This window comes from Sinocyclocheilus grahami, unplaced genomic scaffold, assembly GCF_001515645.1.
Source record: "Sinocyclocheilus grahami isolate Dianchi unplaced genomic scaffold, SAMN03320097.WGS_v1.1 scaffold1477.1, whole genome shotgun sequence".
Taxonomy (NCBI): Eukaryota; Metazoa; Chordata; class Actinopteri; order Cypriniformes; family Cyprinidae; genus Sinocyclocheilus; species Sinocyclocheilus grahami.
The window spans coordinates 172,549-190,043 of record NW_015506656.1 but is presented as its reverse complement, the minus strand read 5'-3'; the positions used below and the strand labels follow the sequence as shown (position 1 = coordinate 190,043).

General features: G+C 35.9%; 1 pseudogene; it reads right to left on the bottom strand.

The window, feature by feature from the left end:
* Nucleotides 1–12,084: 12,084 nt before the first annotated feature.
* On the bottom strand, nt 12,085–12,556 carry LOC107570561 (14-3-3 protein zeta pseudogene; annotated as a pseudogene).
* Between the last annotated feature and the right edge of the window lie 4,939 nt (nt 12,557–17,495).

Below are 17,495 nucleotides of genomic sequence, written 5' to 3'. Positions count from 1 at the left end.
GAGTGTGAGAGTGTGAGAGTGTGTGAGTGTGAGAGTGTGTGAGTGTGAGAGTGTGAGAGTGTGAGAGTGTGAGTGCGTGTGTGTGAGTGTGCTTGTGTGTGTGTGTGTGAGTGCTTGTGTGTGTGTGTGAGTGCGTGCGTGTGTACGTGTAGATGTTTTCAACTCTCATTAGTATTAAAGTTCAGTGTGTGTCGTCCTGCAGCTATTTGTTCTCCAGACATCAATGATTCCTCAACTTCTGTGGTTTTTGAGCACTTATGATCATAATTGAGCATCAAGAGCACTCTAGATCAGTGGTTCTCAACCAGGCCACATGACTTATTTACTTTTTAAAAATTGTCCATTTAAAAAAAAAAAAATTAACAATTAATTTAACTTTTTAATAAGTCAAATTATTTGTACAATTTAAATTAATTTTTACATTATTTTTTTAATTACTTTAAAAGTGTAAAATTAATAATGACTTGTTTTACAAAAAATATTTTTATTTTATTTTATTTTTTTATAATTACAATATATATATTTTTAAATCACACTTAATATAGTATAAACACACAAAAAATCAAGATGTAAGCTGAAATCATATTTTAAGTTTTCTTTTGTGAGAAAAAGTGAGTTTATGCTTAAAATGAGAAACAATATCTGCAAATGGGGTGAGAAAAATCAACTTGTTTTTACTTTTAATTAAGTTGATTTTTCTGACTGCATTGACATATTTGTTCCAGTTTTAATCATAAACTCGCCTAATCTGTATCTCAGAAAACAATCTCATGTAATTTTGCATTTATTGTTTTTATTTGAAGAACATCAAATTAGAATCTTGAATCTTCTGGAATTACAGAATAAATTGTAGTTAATTAATTTAATTGAATACACTGCCTTTCAAAAGTTTGGAGTAATTACAATTTTCTTTTAATGTTTCTTAAAGAAGTCTCTTCTGTTCGCCGAGGCTGCATTAATTTGATCAAAACTGTGAAATATTATTAGAATGTAAAACAGCTGTTTTCTATGTGAATCTCTGTTAAACTGTAATGTATTTCTGTGATGTGCAGCTGTATTTTCAGCATCATTACTCCAGTCTTCAGTGTCACATGATCTTCAGAAATCAGTATAATATGCTGATCTGCTGCTCGAGAAACATTTCTGATTATTATCAATGTTGAAAACATTACATTAATGTATTTACATTAATGCATTTTATTTTTAATTTTATTTAGATAAATAGAAAGTTCAAAAGAACAGCATTTATTTGAAAAATAGAAATCTTTTCCAACATTATAAATGTCTTTACTGACACTTTTGATCGATTTAATGCATGCTTACTGAATAGGAGCATTATTATTCAGATGTATAGATGCATTCGGGCCAGTGAGGACGTGAGACACTACTCTAAACATAACCAGCTTAAAATATCGCAAACTAAATCCAGTGTCTCTTATTCCAGTGCGGGACGGAGCCGCTCGAGGCCGTTTGAATGTGCCAGACGTCACTGGAGTAATAATGTAGAGCAATAATTCACACACACCATCAGTCACACTCTCCTAAACACACACACACACACACACACGCGCAGACGTCTGGATGTGTGCTGAGCGACAATCGATGAATCTGCCATCAGACGTGAATTATGAGGGCGAGGCGCTGGAGAAATTTGGAGCGAAATATATACGCGGCTAATGGATTATATAGAAACAGATGCATCTGATATGAAGCGGCCCTCAGAGAGGAAACACGGCTCTGACACACACACACACACACACACACACACACACACGTGTAAGCGCTTGTAAACCCATGCCGTGTGTGTGTCTGGTCAGATTGGTTTAGCAGGGGTGAGTAAATCACATGTGTGTGTGTGTGTGTGTGTGTGTGTGTGTGTGTGTGTGTGTGTGTGTGATGATGTGTGTGGAGCGTGTGTGTCTGCCCTCGGCCCCGTGTGAGTGTGTGTAAGGGCCACAGTGAAGGTGAGGCTGTCATATCGATCTTTTTAGTGCTAAAATATGAGCCACTTTACTCTGCTCCCCAGCGCAGTGATGTGAAAAATAATAACTTGGCCCCAAATTAAAAATATTGATCGCTTAGGAGGTGTTGAGAGCAAATAAACATCCACTGAAGGATTTTTCACCCGCCCATCTCTCTCTCTCTCTCTCTCTGCGCTGTAAACATGAGCTGTGTTTGTGTGTGCTTCCTGTAGATCTGTTCCAAACGCTACCGAGCCGCCTGCTTAGACAGTATTTTAAGGCATCGTAGATGATAATCTCACAATGCACTGCAAACATTTAGCGGAAAAAGTTTGAGATGCGATGCTAGTAAGTAGAAAAAATTTGGATAAAATGACATTATTTAGGTCAGATTAATGATGCATTATTTTACCCAATGTTTATTTTACATTGCATTTGCATTTGACAGATGCTTATATTCAAAGCGTCTTACATTGCATTCAAAGTTATCAGTTGTTGCTTGTGTGTGTGTTATTTTAGTATAATTGAAATACTATTATAGTTTTTATTTTTATATTTTTTATTTTAATTTGTTTTCATTTTAATGTTTAGTTCAAATTGAGTTAAATTTTTTTATTGAACAGTTTTAGTAATTTAGTTTTTTTGTCTTTAAAAAAAAAAATGTCTGTATAGTTAATACATTTTTATTTCAGTATTATTTTGTTATTTTAGTACATCAAATTAAACTAAACTAAACTTTTATCTCATCTCAGTTTTTGAGTGAATATTGCCTAAATTATCCACAAATAATGCTTTTTTTCAGTTAAAAACTGAGGAGCATGAGCTCAGATGAGTGAGGCCTGCAATCAATCCGTTCCAAAAAGAAACACAAAACCTGTGCTGATTGAAAGAAAACAAGTTAATAAAATCCAGTACTTGCTAATAATATAGCATAACGAGATTTACAAGCAATTAAAAAAAAAAGGCTGTTCATTTTTGACTGGAAACACTAAATTAGGTAAAGGATTTTGAGCACATCCAAAGTGTTATTTCTATTATTATACTGTCTTAGTAGTGTGCTGCCTATGTAGTTCACTAGGGTTCAGAAGAGAGCTGAATCAGATCCAGATCTTCTTGTGTCGTGTCGAGCGCATCGGTCATCATTTTCTGCGCATCTGCTGCTGCCTTCTTCTATAGCCTCACGGTAACGGATGAGCTGCCAGCGGCCCATCAAACGTGTGGGTGTGTGTGTGTGTGTGTGTGTGTGTGTGTGTGTGTGTTTTAGTATAATTGAGATACTATTACGGTTTAATTTTAATTTTTTAGCAGTTTTATTTTATATTTTAATTTTGTTTTAATTTTTAATAATTTAGTAATTTAGTGCTTTTTTTGTAGGTTTTATTTATACATATGTCTATGTAGTTTTTATTTTTATTTCAGTTTTAGTTTGTCATTTTAGTACATCAAATTAAACTAAACTAAAATGAGAAATGCTACCCTGGCAACGACTTGACCTTTTTTTTTTTTCATTTATATCTTAATAAAATTAAAATACAATTAATTTTATAAAAAATTTTAAACTTAAATTTTGTTTCAATTATATATATATAATGTGTGTGTGTATGTGTGAATATATATATATATTGTATGTATGTTTTAAAAGGCTGATCATTTATGACCAGCAAAACCAAATCGGCACAAGTGTTATTTCTGGTAGTATGCTGTCTTAGTAGTGTGCTGCCTATGTAGTTTACCAGGGTTCAGAAGAGAGCTGAATCAGATCCAGATCTTCTCGTGTCGCGATGCGATGCTAGTAAGTAGAAAAAATTTGGATAAAATGACATTATTTAGGTCAGATTAATGATGCATTATTTTACCCAATGTTTATTTTACATTGCATTTGCATTTGACAGATGCTTATATTCAAAGCGTCTTACATTGCGTTCAAAGCTATCAGTTCTTGCTTGTGTGTGTGTGTGTGTGTGTGTGTGTGTGTGTGTTTTAGTATAATTGAGATACTTATAATTGAGATATTACGGTTTAATTTTAATTTTTTAGCAGTTTTATTTTATATTTAAATTTTGTTTTAATTTTTAATAATTTAGTAATTTAGTGCTTTTTTTGTAGGTTTTATTTATACATATGTCTGTGTAGTTTTAATTTTTATTTCAGTTTTAGTTTGTCATTTTAGTACATCAAATTAAACTAAACTAAAATGAGAAATGCTACCTTGGCAATGAGTTGACCTTTTTTTTTTTTTTCATTTATTTCTTAATAAAATTAAAATACAATTAATTTTATAAAAAATGTTAAACTTTTTTTTATTTCAGTTATATATATAATGTGTGTGTGTGTGTGTGTGAATATATATATATATTGTATGTATGTTTTAAAAGGCTGATCATTTATGACCAGCAAAACCAAATCGGCACAAGTGTTATTTCTGGTAGTATGCTGTCTTAGTAGTGTGCTGCCTATGTAGTTCACCAGGGTTCAGAAGAGAGCTGAATCAGATCCAGATCTTCTCACACACACACACACACCACACACACTCTCTCACACACACACACACATACACACACACACAGATTCACACACTCACAGAGTGCTCATTTCTCTTGTCTCTGGCAGGTGTGTTTTAGGCATTAGTTTGTGTTTCTCGTTCACATGGACGCCGTCAGATGCCGCTGTCCTCTAAAAGACTCTCTTTAATTACGGCAAACTGACTTTGCTTACCCTTCATTTGGCACATCTCTCACAGAGCACATTTGTTTGTGTGTGATATAAACGCACACAATCACACACACACTCCATCAGCATTATTAATGCAGCTAAAAGCATCTTAATGCTGCGGCTCATCATTAGCCGTGTGTGTGTGTGTGTGTGTCAGTGGACCAGCAGTGTCAGGTCAAAGGTCATTCAGTCTGAATGTACGTCTTCATAAATCCTAATTTCTGCTTATAAACAAGTTTTTTCAATCTTAATTTCATGCCATGTTTCACCATGTCAAAGTCTTGGGCCCTATGAAATCTCTTATTTTTTCCACAAATTCTATTACATTTTTTTCCACATTAAATTTAATTTTTCCTAAATTTGTATTTTTTCCTTGCAAGTTCGGTTTTATTTTTTCCTCCCAACTTCTGTTTTCCCCTCAAATAGCTTTTATTTATTTTTTTATTTTTTATTTTTCTGGATTGTGTATTAATAGTTTAATTTAAATGTAATAGTCAAAAAGATGTGTAATTTAATTAATAAATAATTAACAATTAAAATAATTTATAAAAATTTTAACAAATGTTGGTAATCAAATGAATGCATGAAACTTAAAAAAATTTTTTTATCGTTTTTAAAATGTGGTTAAATGAAATTAATTTTCTCATTTTTGGCAAACAAAGTGCTGCACAGCAGTTTAAATACAAATTTGGGTTAAAAAATTGTGATATTCCTTAAAATAAATTTGATTAATTTTTACTATTATTATTACTTTGAGAAATGCATTCTGCTGTACAATAATGTATTCCTGCTATAATTTTTTCAAGTTAAACCAGGCTTTTATTTTGGCAGGTTGTTGTGAAGATCTCGTGAGTGTATCTGGCGATAGATTTTATTTTTACAAATTCCGTGACATTTCCGTGTTATATAGTAAATTCCATTTTTGTGACTGTTTTGTGATTCCATCTGTATTTTTACTGAAATCACAGATCTACAAACCTCAGTGAGTTGTGTGGCATGTGCCTCTGAATGAATAAACATCACAGTTGCTCATTGGTATTTGATCTTTAAGTTAATGTTAAGTCAAGCATCATTAGTACTGTTAGTTAACTAAGCAATCAGATGCACAATTTTCACCTGCTGGGTAAAACCCCGTCAGTAAGTTGCTAATCTAGTAGTGTTGATCTCTGGTCCTCAGATCGCTGACTCTGTCTCTCTCAGTTCACTGTTAGGAGCATTGATTTGGGAGTCCGTCTGACGCCCTCCGGTCACCGTGCTAACGGACTATTAATGAGTCGGACAGCGGTGACACGAATCAACAAGCCTCTGATGGATCGCCGGCGTTCTGGGGCAAAAATCTGCTGGTCGGCGTGAGATCTCAAAAGCGATTAGCATAGAGCGCATTAGAAATGCAGCACTCCACCTCTGCTAATTAAATACCCAAAGGTTGCATTTGTTGTTCTTATTTATCCTTTATTGACTCGCATTTAATAATTCATTAAGCCCAAGCTTTTGGGCCTCGTTACAGTGCTTGATGAAGAGCCCACGAGTGCATGCGGCAAATCCCAGCGCACAGAGAGAGAGAGACAGAGAGAGAGAGAGCGAGTGCAGTCTTCTTTCAGGATTTTGGTGATGCATGCGAGAGGCTCTTTAACTTGTCAATCGTGTCCTTTAGCGTTTAGCAGCCAAATGCGGCTCTCAGACTGAACTAGTAGTCGTATTTCTCACAAGACTGGAGAGAGCAAAGCAAGTGATCTTATAATGTCAGCACGTCAAACTGGGTCTTAAAGGGATAGTTCACCCAAAAATTAAAATTCTGTCATTAATTACTCACCCTCATGTCGTTTCAAACCCGTAAGAGCTTCGTTCATCTTCGAAACACAAATTAAGATATTAATCTGTTCTGTAATCCTTAACTAGAAAAGCAGTTCGTTGGGACAGACGTCGAATGTTTGCTTGTCAAAGCCTTGTTTGAAAGTTTTGAAAAAAAAAGTTTAAGAAATCTTGATGTTTGAAGGTTCTTAGGCCTGAGGGAGGGAGGAAGGGATGGATAGATGAATGGATAGATATTCCAACAGATAAATATTTAGATATTCAGTTAGATACTCGGTTGGATAGATATTCAGATATATATTAAGATTGATAGATATTCAGATTAATAGATATTCGGATTGATATATATACATACATACATACAGATATATATATATATTTGGATAGATATTCGGATGGATAGACATTCAGATAGATAGATATTCAAATAAATATTTGGATAGATATTCAGATTGATATTCGGATGGATGGATATACAGATAGGTACTCAGATGGATATACATTCAGATAGATAGATAGATAGATATTCAGATAGATAGATAGATAGATAGATAGATAGATATATATTCAGATAGAAACATAGATAGATAGATAGATAGATATTCAGATAGAAACATAGATAGATAGATATTCGGATAGATAGATAGATAGATAGATATTCAGATAGATATTCGGATATATAGATAGATATTCGGATAGATATTCAGATAGATAGATATTCAGATATATATTTGGATAGATATTCGGATAGACGGATATACAGATAGGTACTCAGATGGATATACATTCATATAGATAGATATTCAGGTAGGTATGTAGATAGATATTCAGATGGATATACATTCAGATAGATGATGGATAGATAGATATTCAGATAGATAGATATTCGGATAGATAGATAGACATTCGGATAGATAGATATACAGATATATATTTGGATAGATATTCGGATAGACGGATATACAGATAGGTACTCAGATGGATATACATTCATATAGATAGATATTCAGGTAGGTATGTAGATAGATATTCAGATGGATATACATTCAGATAGATGATGGATAGATAGATATTCAGATAGATAGATATTCGGATAGATAGATAGACATTCGGATAGATAGATATACAGATATATATTTGGATAGATATTCGGATAGACGGATATACAGATAGGTACTCAGATGGATATACATTCATATAGATAGATATTCAGGTAGGTATGTAGATAGATATTCAGATGGATATACATTCATATAGATGATGGATAGATAGACAGATAGATATTCAGATAGATAGATGGATAGATAGATATTCAGATAGATCGATAGATAGATAGATATTCAGATAGATAGATAGATAGATAGATAGATATTCAGATAGATAGATAGATAGATAGATAGATAGATAGATATTCGGATAGATGGATAGATATTCAGATGGATGGATGGATGGATAGTAGGGATATGCCGGTATCAAATTTTCATGTTGCGATTAATTGCTAAAGCTTTTATCACGGTATACGGAAGGTCCCCCCCTCCCTGCAATCGCCGTCCAAAGCCACGCCCCCTGAACGCATTTACGCTCTCAGCCCAGAACACCAGAGACAACATTACAATAGGCTACATCAGCGGTTCCCAATTCCAGTCCTCGTCAGTCCTATAGTACAGTTAGTAAAAGTACTACAATACCAGGAAGGAAGATGGGCTTGTTGATGTTTGTCTGCCATCCTCGCTCTGTCTGCACAGCGTGCGTGAACGCGCTGATGACGTATCTGTCTGCTCGAACAGGGTGCGCAGAGGTATGCTAATACATATGTTGACAGGCAGATAGGAAAGCATATTAAAACACTCAGACCGAGCGTTTTGATTGGACGAACATTTCTTGGTCCTACGCCTTCCACAGAATATATAAATACATTTAGACCACTTAACTTAATGATTGCTATCGGGATGTGAAGAGACTTTCAACCATAACAAAAAAAATTTCTGAAGACAATCACCTATTACATCTTTAAATATTGTAATACCTGAGATTAATGAATGTTCAGAATGTTTCATTGGCAGTTTGTTAACTAATGAATTAACTAATGTTAACTAATGAAGCCCTAATGTAAAGTGTGACCGAACAATAAAGAATCAAAACACTTTCAAACTATATCTAGGGCATGTTGTAGGGCAGATTAAAATGTTAAAAAAAAGTTTGAAAATAAATAGCCTATTAAATCTGAATATTTAAGTATTTGGCGCTGTGATGAACATTATAGCAAATATACAAATCTGAATGGCTGTTTAAATCATTTAAACACGATTCAGAAACAGAAAGTAGTGCAGCTGCTGTGTTTACAGGGTTTCCGGGGTAACGGCTGCATTTAAATGAATTATTATTATTATTAATATTTCTGCAGTTTAGCTCCATCTGCTGTCAGAGAGTGAAAGTGCGCTTTCCTCCAGAGCGTCTCTGACGTGTTCCGCTGTGCGCTTCTCGTCCGCGCTATAGATAGATAGATAGATAGATAGATAGATAGATAGATAGATAGATAGATAGATAGATAGATAGATAGATAGATGGATGGATAGATATTCAGGCAGGTATGTAGATGGATAGATATTCGGATGGATAGACATTCAGATAGATAGATATTCAAATAAATATTTGAGTATATATTCAGATTGATATTTGGATGGATTGATGTATGGATGGACAGATAGATATTTAGGTAGGTAGGCAGATAGATAGATAGATAGACATTCACAGTGTTTCCCCTACCATTATATTAGGGGGTGGCCTGCCCCCCCCCGCCCCCCTTGAAGGTCAAGTTAATATTTAATTATATTTTCTCTATAGCGCCAGACACCCTCAAGCCATCCTAGGTCAGTGTTTCCCCTGCCATTATATTAGGGGGGCGGCGACTGCTCTGAGAGTCACTTCATCAGCATTTGACCGTTTCATTTCAGTAAAACTATCATCATGTCATACACACACAGAACACATCATCACAGAAATCTAAAAGGTATTCACGGCAACCCGTCAAAATAAAAGTTTGGTTTAACTTGAGGGCATTGTGGCAGAAATATATTACTGTTGTTGAGTAGAATGTACGTAACAGGCTGCTACTACTAATACTAAAATTATTAAAACCTTATTTTTAAGGAATAAGCATTCAATATTTATTCAGTGTTTTAATTGTAATATTAAATGACATTTATTTTCCAAAAAATAAAATGTTTAATTTTCATTACTTAAAAGATAGATTAAATGAATGTTTTATACCTTAAAACAAAACGTAAATACACAACACAGAATTTCTGAGCAAAAAAAATCATAAGGCTATTGTAAGAATAAATTATTGTTTTTATATTATTGTAAAACTTGTTTTATGCTTTTCAAATAATTAGACATGCTAAATGTGAAAGGTTTCCTGTGAACCTGTTTTTGCACTGATTGATCATTAAGCTGATCATGAATCTTTTCATCTAAATCATAACGGCAGATTCTGCTCATTCCTTTCCAGCGTCCAGCGTGTGAGTTTCAGTCTGCGTTGTGTTCCTCTTCCTCTCGTTCAGAGCGCTGTAATCAGGTTTGGCCGTGTAAATCAGATCAGCGTGATCCGTCAGACGCAGAGACTTCATCCGCTAGTCAAGCGCTGCTTTAAACACACATAAGCAGACGGGCCTCTCCTCATGAGCAAATCATGACATCTGAATCAAACATTAACCGCTTAATTACTGCCCGATTGTCATTTTCATTGACACTGATGCAGTATTGATCACACAGAGCGCGCCGTGGAATTAAAGCGGATGGGATCTCCTCCTAATGAACTGAAGGCATGCGCCAGCATGAATCCGGGCCTGCTGGAGAACAGGGGGAATAATGGGGTGTCTGGGTTACTCATTCGCCGCCATGCACCAAGTCTCCCGTGATTCATGCGTGTTTGCCTGCTGCGTCCCGCACGCCTGACCTTTCCGCAGCTAAAGTGTATATCTATGGGGCCGTCTGCGGGGATCTTCAGGGACCCATCAGAGACTAATCCAAACACAGTGCAGACGGGACGGAGCGCTCCTGCATCCGCCGCGGCCGAGTGTGAGCAGCAGGACGGATATGTCACGTACGTGCGGTTAATGCCGCTGAGAAATCGTTATCTTCGCTCCAGGCCATTTCTCACACGCCGCCAGTCATAATGGGGTTTTCTCGCCTCTCTTTCTGCCCTCGCTGCTCTTATTGCTTCTGAGGCTGGAGACCCAACAGACGGTCTGAAGATGAGAGAGAGTGTGTGTGTGTGTGTGTGTGCGTGTGTGTGTGTGTGAGAGAGAGAGTGTGTGAGAGAGAGAGTGTGTGTGTGAGAGAGTGTGTGTGTGTGAGTGTGAGTGTGTGAGAGTGCATGAGTGTGAGAGTGAGTGCATGCGCGAGTGAGTGTGAGTGTGTGAGAAAGTGTGAGTGTGTGAGTGTGAGTGAGTGTGTGAGTGTGAGTGAGCGAGTGTGTGCGTGTGTGTGAGTGAGTGTGCGTGTGTGAGAGTGCATGAGTGTGCATGAGTGTGAGTGAGTGCATGCGCGAGTGAGTGTGTGTGTGAGAAAGTGTGAGTGTGTGAGTGTGAGTGAGCGAGTGTGTGCGTGTGTGTGTGAGAGAGTGTGAGTGCGAGAGTGCGTGCGTGCGAGAGTGCGTGCGCGAGTGTGAGTGCGCGAGTGTGAGTGCGTGTGTGAATGTGTGAGTGTGTGTGTGCATTGAAGTGAGTGTGTGAGAGTGTATGTGTGTGTGTGTGAGTGTGTGTGTTGAAGTGTGTGTGTGTGTGTGTGTGTGTGAGAGTGATGGTGTGAGTGTGTGTGTGTGTGTGTGTGTTGAAGTGAGTGTTGAAGTGAGTGTTGAAGTGAGTGTGTGTGAGTGTATGAGTGTGTGTGTGTTGAAGTGTGAGTGTGTGTGTGTGAGTGTTGAAGTGTGTGTGTGAGAGTGTGTGTGTGTGTGAGTGAGTGTGAGAGTGAGTGTGAGAGTGAGTGTGAGAGTGAGTGTGAGAGTGAGTGTGAGAGTGAGTGTGAGAGTGAGTGTGAGAGTGAGTGTGAGAGTGAGTGTGAGAGTGAGTGTGAGAGTGAGTGTGAGAGTGAGTGTGAGAGTGAGTGTGAGAGTGAGTGTGAGAGTGAGTGTGAGAGTGAGTGTGAGTGTGAGTGTGAGTGTGAGAGTGTGTGTATGTGTGTGTGTGTGTCTGTGTCTGTGTGTGTGTGTGTGTGTGAGAGTTCTGAGAGTCACTTCATCAGCATTTGACCGTTTCATTTGAGTAAAACCATCATCATGTCATACACACACAGAAATCTAAAAGGTATTCACGGCAACCCGTCAAAATAGAAGTTTGGTTTAACTTGAGGGCATTGGCAGAAATATATTACCAGGGCTCGACGCTTACTTTTCTTTTTAGGAGCACTTGTGCTCCTAACTTAAAAAATTTAGGAGCACGTTCAAAATTTTAGGAGCACCTTCTAATCAATAATCCAAAATGTTATCAGAAAGTAGCCTTCCCATTACGAGGTAATATTTGACTCCTCTAACTTTATAAAAAGTATGTCATCTTTTGTCAAATTCTTAAATTATATTTTATAAGCTTGACAATGCAAATTATTTGATCTAAAAATGTAACACTACTCTTTTACATTGTATGAATATGTATACTCACCAACACATCGTTGCAGATATCCCGCAGTTCAGACTCCACTTTCTCCCGGTATTCCTTCACCATCTGCAGTTTCTTGTCGTTTCCTTCAGTCTTCTGCTCGATGCTGGAGATGACCCTCCAGGCAGACCTCCGGGCGCCCACCACATTCTTATAGGCGACAGATAGCAGGTTTCTCTCCTCGTTAGACAGCTCAGATCCTGCTTCGGTCACTGACTTCATACAGGTTGCCATATCATCATAGCGCTCAGCCTGCTCGGCCAGCTTCGCCTTCTGGATGAGCTCTGTTCTGTCCATCCTGCTGCTTTTCTTTAAGTCTGTGAGTGTTTCTAGGTCTATGGGACACTCGGCTGATCAATGGAGGGGAATAAACCACTGCTTAATCCCTGGAGAGGCTGAGGAGGAAAGATTATGACAGTCAAACTCCATATATTGATTAGAGAATAGTGGTCATAAATCATTTATGCGAAAAAATCATTCTGTTCACTACCATACATTAGTGACTATACATTGTTGCAACGTGTGGCTACTTTTATGGCTTCAAAGACTGATTTTAGCACAAGCATTTGAATACAAGTGGAGCATTTCATCAACAAAAACACAATTTGATTGTGAACTCTGCGGATCTCGCCATAAATGAACTGGGATATCTTACTCTTGAACGAACAAAACCGATTAATAGAATGATTCAATGAATCGTTCATATCAAAAGACAAATGTGTCGCCACCTACTGGCGTAACGATTAGAAAGAGTCACTGAACGAATCAGCGAACGAATCTTTTTGGTGAATGATTCAAAAGATTCGAATCACTGAAATGACTCAAAATCCATACCAGCGTTAGAGAAGCCCTTCTGTGTGAATCTTACTTTCATTCGCTACTCACGGACTAAAATTCGTCTTAGAACCTAGTGAGTTACCTACCAAAACAGCATTTTGGGGCGCGTTCCGTCAGATGTTGTCTAGGTAGGCAACACGGAGACACATGTAAGGGTGTGTGTGTGAGTGTGTGTGTGTGTGTGTGTGTGTGTGTGTGTGTGTTGAAGTGTGTGTATGAGTGTGTGTGTGTGTGTGTGTGTCAGAGTGTGAGAGTGTGTGTGGTGTAACGTCTCCAGCTGTGTCTCATCATCAGATGAGCTGCGTCTGACGCTCGGAGGTGTTCTGCTGGATTGTGGGATGTGTTTAATACCAGTAATGGGGTTGGGCAGGCGCTGTGTGTCCTGAGCTTTTCACTCGTCTGCTGTTATACGATTGGTTTATTCTTTCACTCCTGTATTGTTTAGTTAAGCAGCGGCACATTTACATGAACCTGTGACCCACAACCACCACTTAACAGAATTAACTGATACACCACCAGCCCTCTTTTTTCTTTTTGTTTAATAAGTTTTACTTATTTTTCATGTATTTTTATTTTTTACTATGTATTTATTTTTAATTATTTTTATTCTTTGTTTTTTTACTTATCTATCTTGTGTTCTTTCTTTCTTTCATAGTTTTATTTTTGTTTTTCTATCTTGATTTTAATCTTTTCTTTTCTTTTCTTTTCTTTTCTTTATCCTTTTGTTTCTTTTCCATTCTCTTTATTTTTAATAATTATTACAATTATTAGTATTTTATTATAAAAAATATTATTTAATTATTTTAAGTATTATTTTGTTTGTTTGTTTCTTTTTGCGTTTATTAATTTTTAAAAATAATTTCTTTACATATCCATTTTTTAAATGTTTGTATTTAATAATTTTTAAAATTATGATATTTTAATATGATAAAACAATTCTTTCTTTAATTATTATTATTCATTGTTTTTCTTTTTGTGTTTTTATAAAAAAAAATTTAGTCATTTTTAATTTAGTTATTTTATTGTTAATTATATTGTTTATTATTAGTATTTTTAAATTATAAAATGTTATATATAATTTTTTTGTGTAATTATTTATTAAATAAATTTTAATTATTTAATAAATAAATAAATAAATTCATTTTTAATTCGTTTTATTAAAAATTTTTATTTAATTGTATTTAGTTCTTTATTTCTTTTCTATTATGTGTCTTTTTTCTTTCTTTTCCTTGTTTGTCTTTGTGTAATTTTTAGTTTTTTCCTCGTAATTTCTAATACAGTTGTACAATCTAAATAGTTGTAATGCAGTATTTAGTATTTGTGTTCAGTTTGAGTTTATATTGATCTAGATCCTCTCGGTCTGAATCGGAATGAATTCTAACAGCAGAAGTGTTGTGTTTCTGCACATTATAACCGTGTTGGTCTTCAGCGTGTGGAATGCTTTCAGCTCCCAAGCACCCATTATATCTGTTAAAAGCAGACTAGTGTGGTGTGCTGTTGTGCTTCTCTGAGAGGATCTGGCTCTCGTGCGCTGAAGTGCAGCTCGTGAAGATGAAGCTGGTCTTGTTTCTGGCGTCCGCCGAGGCTCTGGAGATGAATCCCGAGTCCTGAAGGTCAGAGAGTTCAGACAGGACCGAGGAGGATGTGCACAGTTTCAGCAGTTTTATTATTGTGTTAAAGGACTGTGTTTCGACATGTCCATATTCAGTATGTCTGACTGTAATCATTAAACAAACTTTGATGACATTTAACGGGCTTTAAAGGTCTTAAAGGCCTAATGAAGGACAGAGATTTTCCAATATTATTGATTAATTCCAATCTAATGTTTTGTCACAATTTCTTTTTTTAAATGGATACAAATATACTTTCTTTCTTATATATATATATATATATATATATATATTCCTTCATTTTAATAATTTATTTATTTGTATCTTTATTTAATTATTTATATTTTGACATTTATTATTTCTATTTATCTTGTATTTTTTAAATTTCTTTCTTGTTTGAGGTTTATTTATATACGTTTCTTATTTAGTCATTTTTAATTTATTTGTGTTATTAATTTATTTATTCAGTATTATTTATATTTTTACATTTATTATTTCTATTTATCTTCTTGTTGTTTTTTTTAGGTTTATTTATATAAGTTTCTTATTTAGTCATTTTTATTTGTGTTAAATTATTCATTCAGTATTATTTATATTTTTTTAAAATGTATTATTTTTTTATTAATCTTGTTTTTTAATTTCTTTTTCTTTCCTTTTGAGTTTTATTGATATATTTGATTATTTATTTGTTCTTATTCATTTGTAACTATTTTTAAATGTTTATTTAATTTTTGTATTTATCTGATATTTTTAATTTCTTTGTTTGTTTCTTTCCTTCCTTTTGAGTTGCATTGATTTATCTTTATTCTAGACTCTTGTGCATTAAACTTTGATGACATTTAACAAGCTACAAAGGTTTTATAGGCCGAATAGTTTCAGATATATCCAGAATTAAGAGCAAGAGAGCGTTTGAGTCAATAAGTGTATTAAGGCGTTTTATCATTGGCATCTGAAACGATTAAATGATGGTGCATGAGAACGAGCGCACGCTGTGGTTTAATTAGTAATGGAGGCCTGAATTGTTCGGGTTTGACGTTTTTTGTGTGCAAATCTAATAACGCGGACAATGTTGATCATGTACGTGGCTGTTCAGAAGATGATCCGATTAGCCGAGCACTACATGCTCACTTCAGGAAACGTGTGTTTCTTCTCTTCAGTCGTGCATCTTTATGAAAATAGAGTCGTAGAGAAAGTTGCATGCACGGGAGTTTGGCAAACGGAAGCATCCATTTCACCGCTAATTACAGGGGCATCGGGCCCCGGGGACAGACTGGTTCAAGCGGTCCTTGTAGAGTCTGCCAGCTCTCGTCCAGCGCGCTTTATAAAATGCTCTTTAATCCGCCGCACAATATCATTAACTTTGTAAGTGGATGAACACAATGGACAAGCAATTTAATTAACTTCCAGCGCTGGATGTCGGGAGGGAGGCTAAATGAAATTAATGCACGATATTTCCCCAGCGAGGCGGCCAACCTTGGGAGCGGACCGGATTGTTGGCAGGTCCGGATCGGCCAATTACACTTTGTTTAGATCTATCCGTAACGTTTTCTGCAAAAATGGGAAATGCAATCAGCGGTTTGGAGATCAATCATTGAAGGAAGATTTTAAAATAATGAAAGAAGCAGCCAGAGATGCTCAAAACAGAGCTACACGAACCCGCCGCCGCCGCCGTCTTCATATTAATGTGCTTTAATGTGCGTTAATGTCTGTTCGTTTAGTTCAGTGGAGCTGTGCGACAACTTTATTTGGCTTCGTGAAGTCTTTGAACTCTAGGAAAGTACTAGTTTTTAAGCATTTTAGGGCAAAAAGTGAGATTATTGTCTGGTTATCATTAGAGCTGGTCATTTATTTACTTTTTATTTGCTTATTTATTTACATTTTTTTTTACTTATTTACTCAAAAGTTTATGTAAGTTTTGTGAAATCTTTTAACTTGAAAAAAACAACAACTATAAAAATAGATTTTACCCATAATTAGTATATAATATTGATAATATTAATATAATATATATATATATTTTATTTGCTTATTTGATTTCTTATTTATGTACTCAGTTGCTTAACTATTTCTTTACTTATTTGGCTTTGTGAGATCTTTGAACTCTGGGAAAGTACTTGTTTTCAGACATTTTAGTAAAGAAGTCAGATAATCCTGTACTTTTAATGAGTGTAAATGGTTTAAATGAGTGTTGGTGAATGTGATTAATATCAGCAGGTGCCGTTAACATACTGTGGTGGATACACAGTGCAGTACAGGTACAGGACAGTAGGTGTGTGTGTGTGTGTGTGTGTGTGAGAGAGTGTGTGTGTGTGTGTGTGTGTGAGTGTGTCTGTGTGTGTGTGTGTTTGTCTCTCTCTGCATCATTGATCCAGTGTTGGTGGTGGTGTTCTTCTCTGTCTGTTTCTCATGTTTCTGACTGAATACACAGACAAAGCATCTCATTAAAAGCGTCTCCGTCACTGGCTCTTATTTGCACACTGTGTGTCTGCGGGGCCGATCCATCAGGGGCCCGAGGAGCCGCACTGTTCCTCAATGACACGCGCTGCCAACGTTTAACATGTTCATTCCTTAAGTGTGACTGTGATCTCAACTGCTGCAGTACACAGGAAGCGGAGTGGGAATTCGATATATATTTATGTGTATATGTATACATTGTCACGGGTAGATTAGGAGGACGCACACAGCAAAGGGGTAATCCAAAATAGGGTCTTAAATTATAAATCCAAGAGCAAACACTGGAGAACACAGGAGACAGCTACCACTACACAACATCAAAACCAGAACTCAGGAGCAAGGGCAAAACACAGGGCTTAAATAATAGGGGACAAACGAGATAATTAATAAATGCAGGTGGAACCGAATGAACTAATTAGAACAAAAGAAAACTAGGTCACAGGCAGGTAGAACAG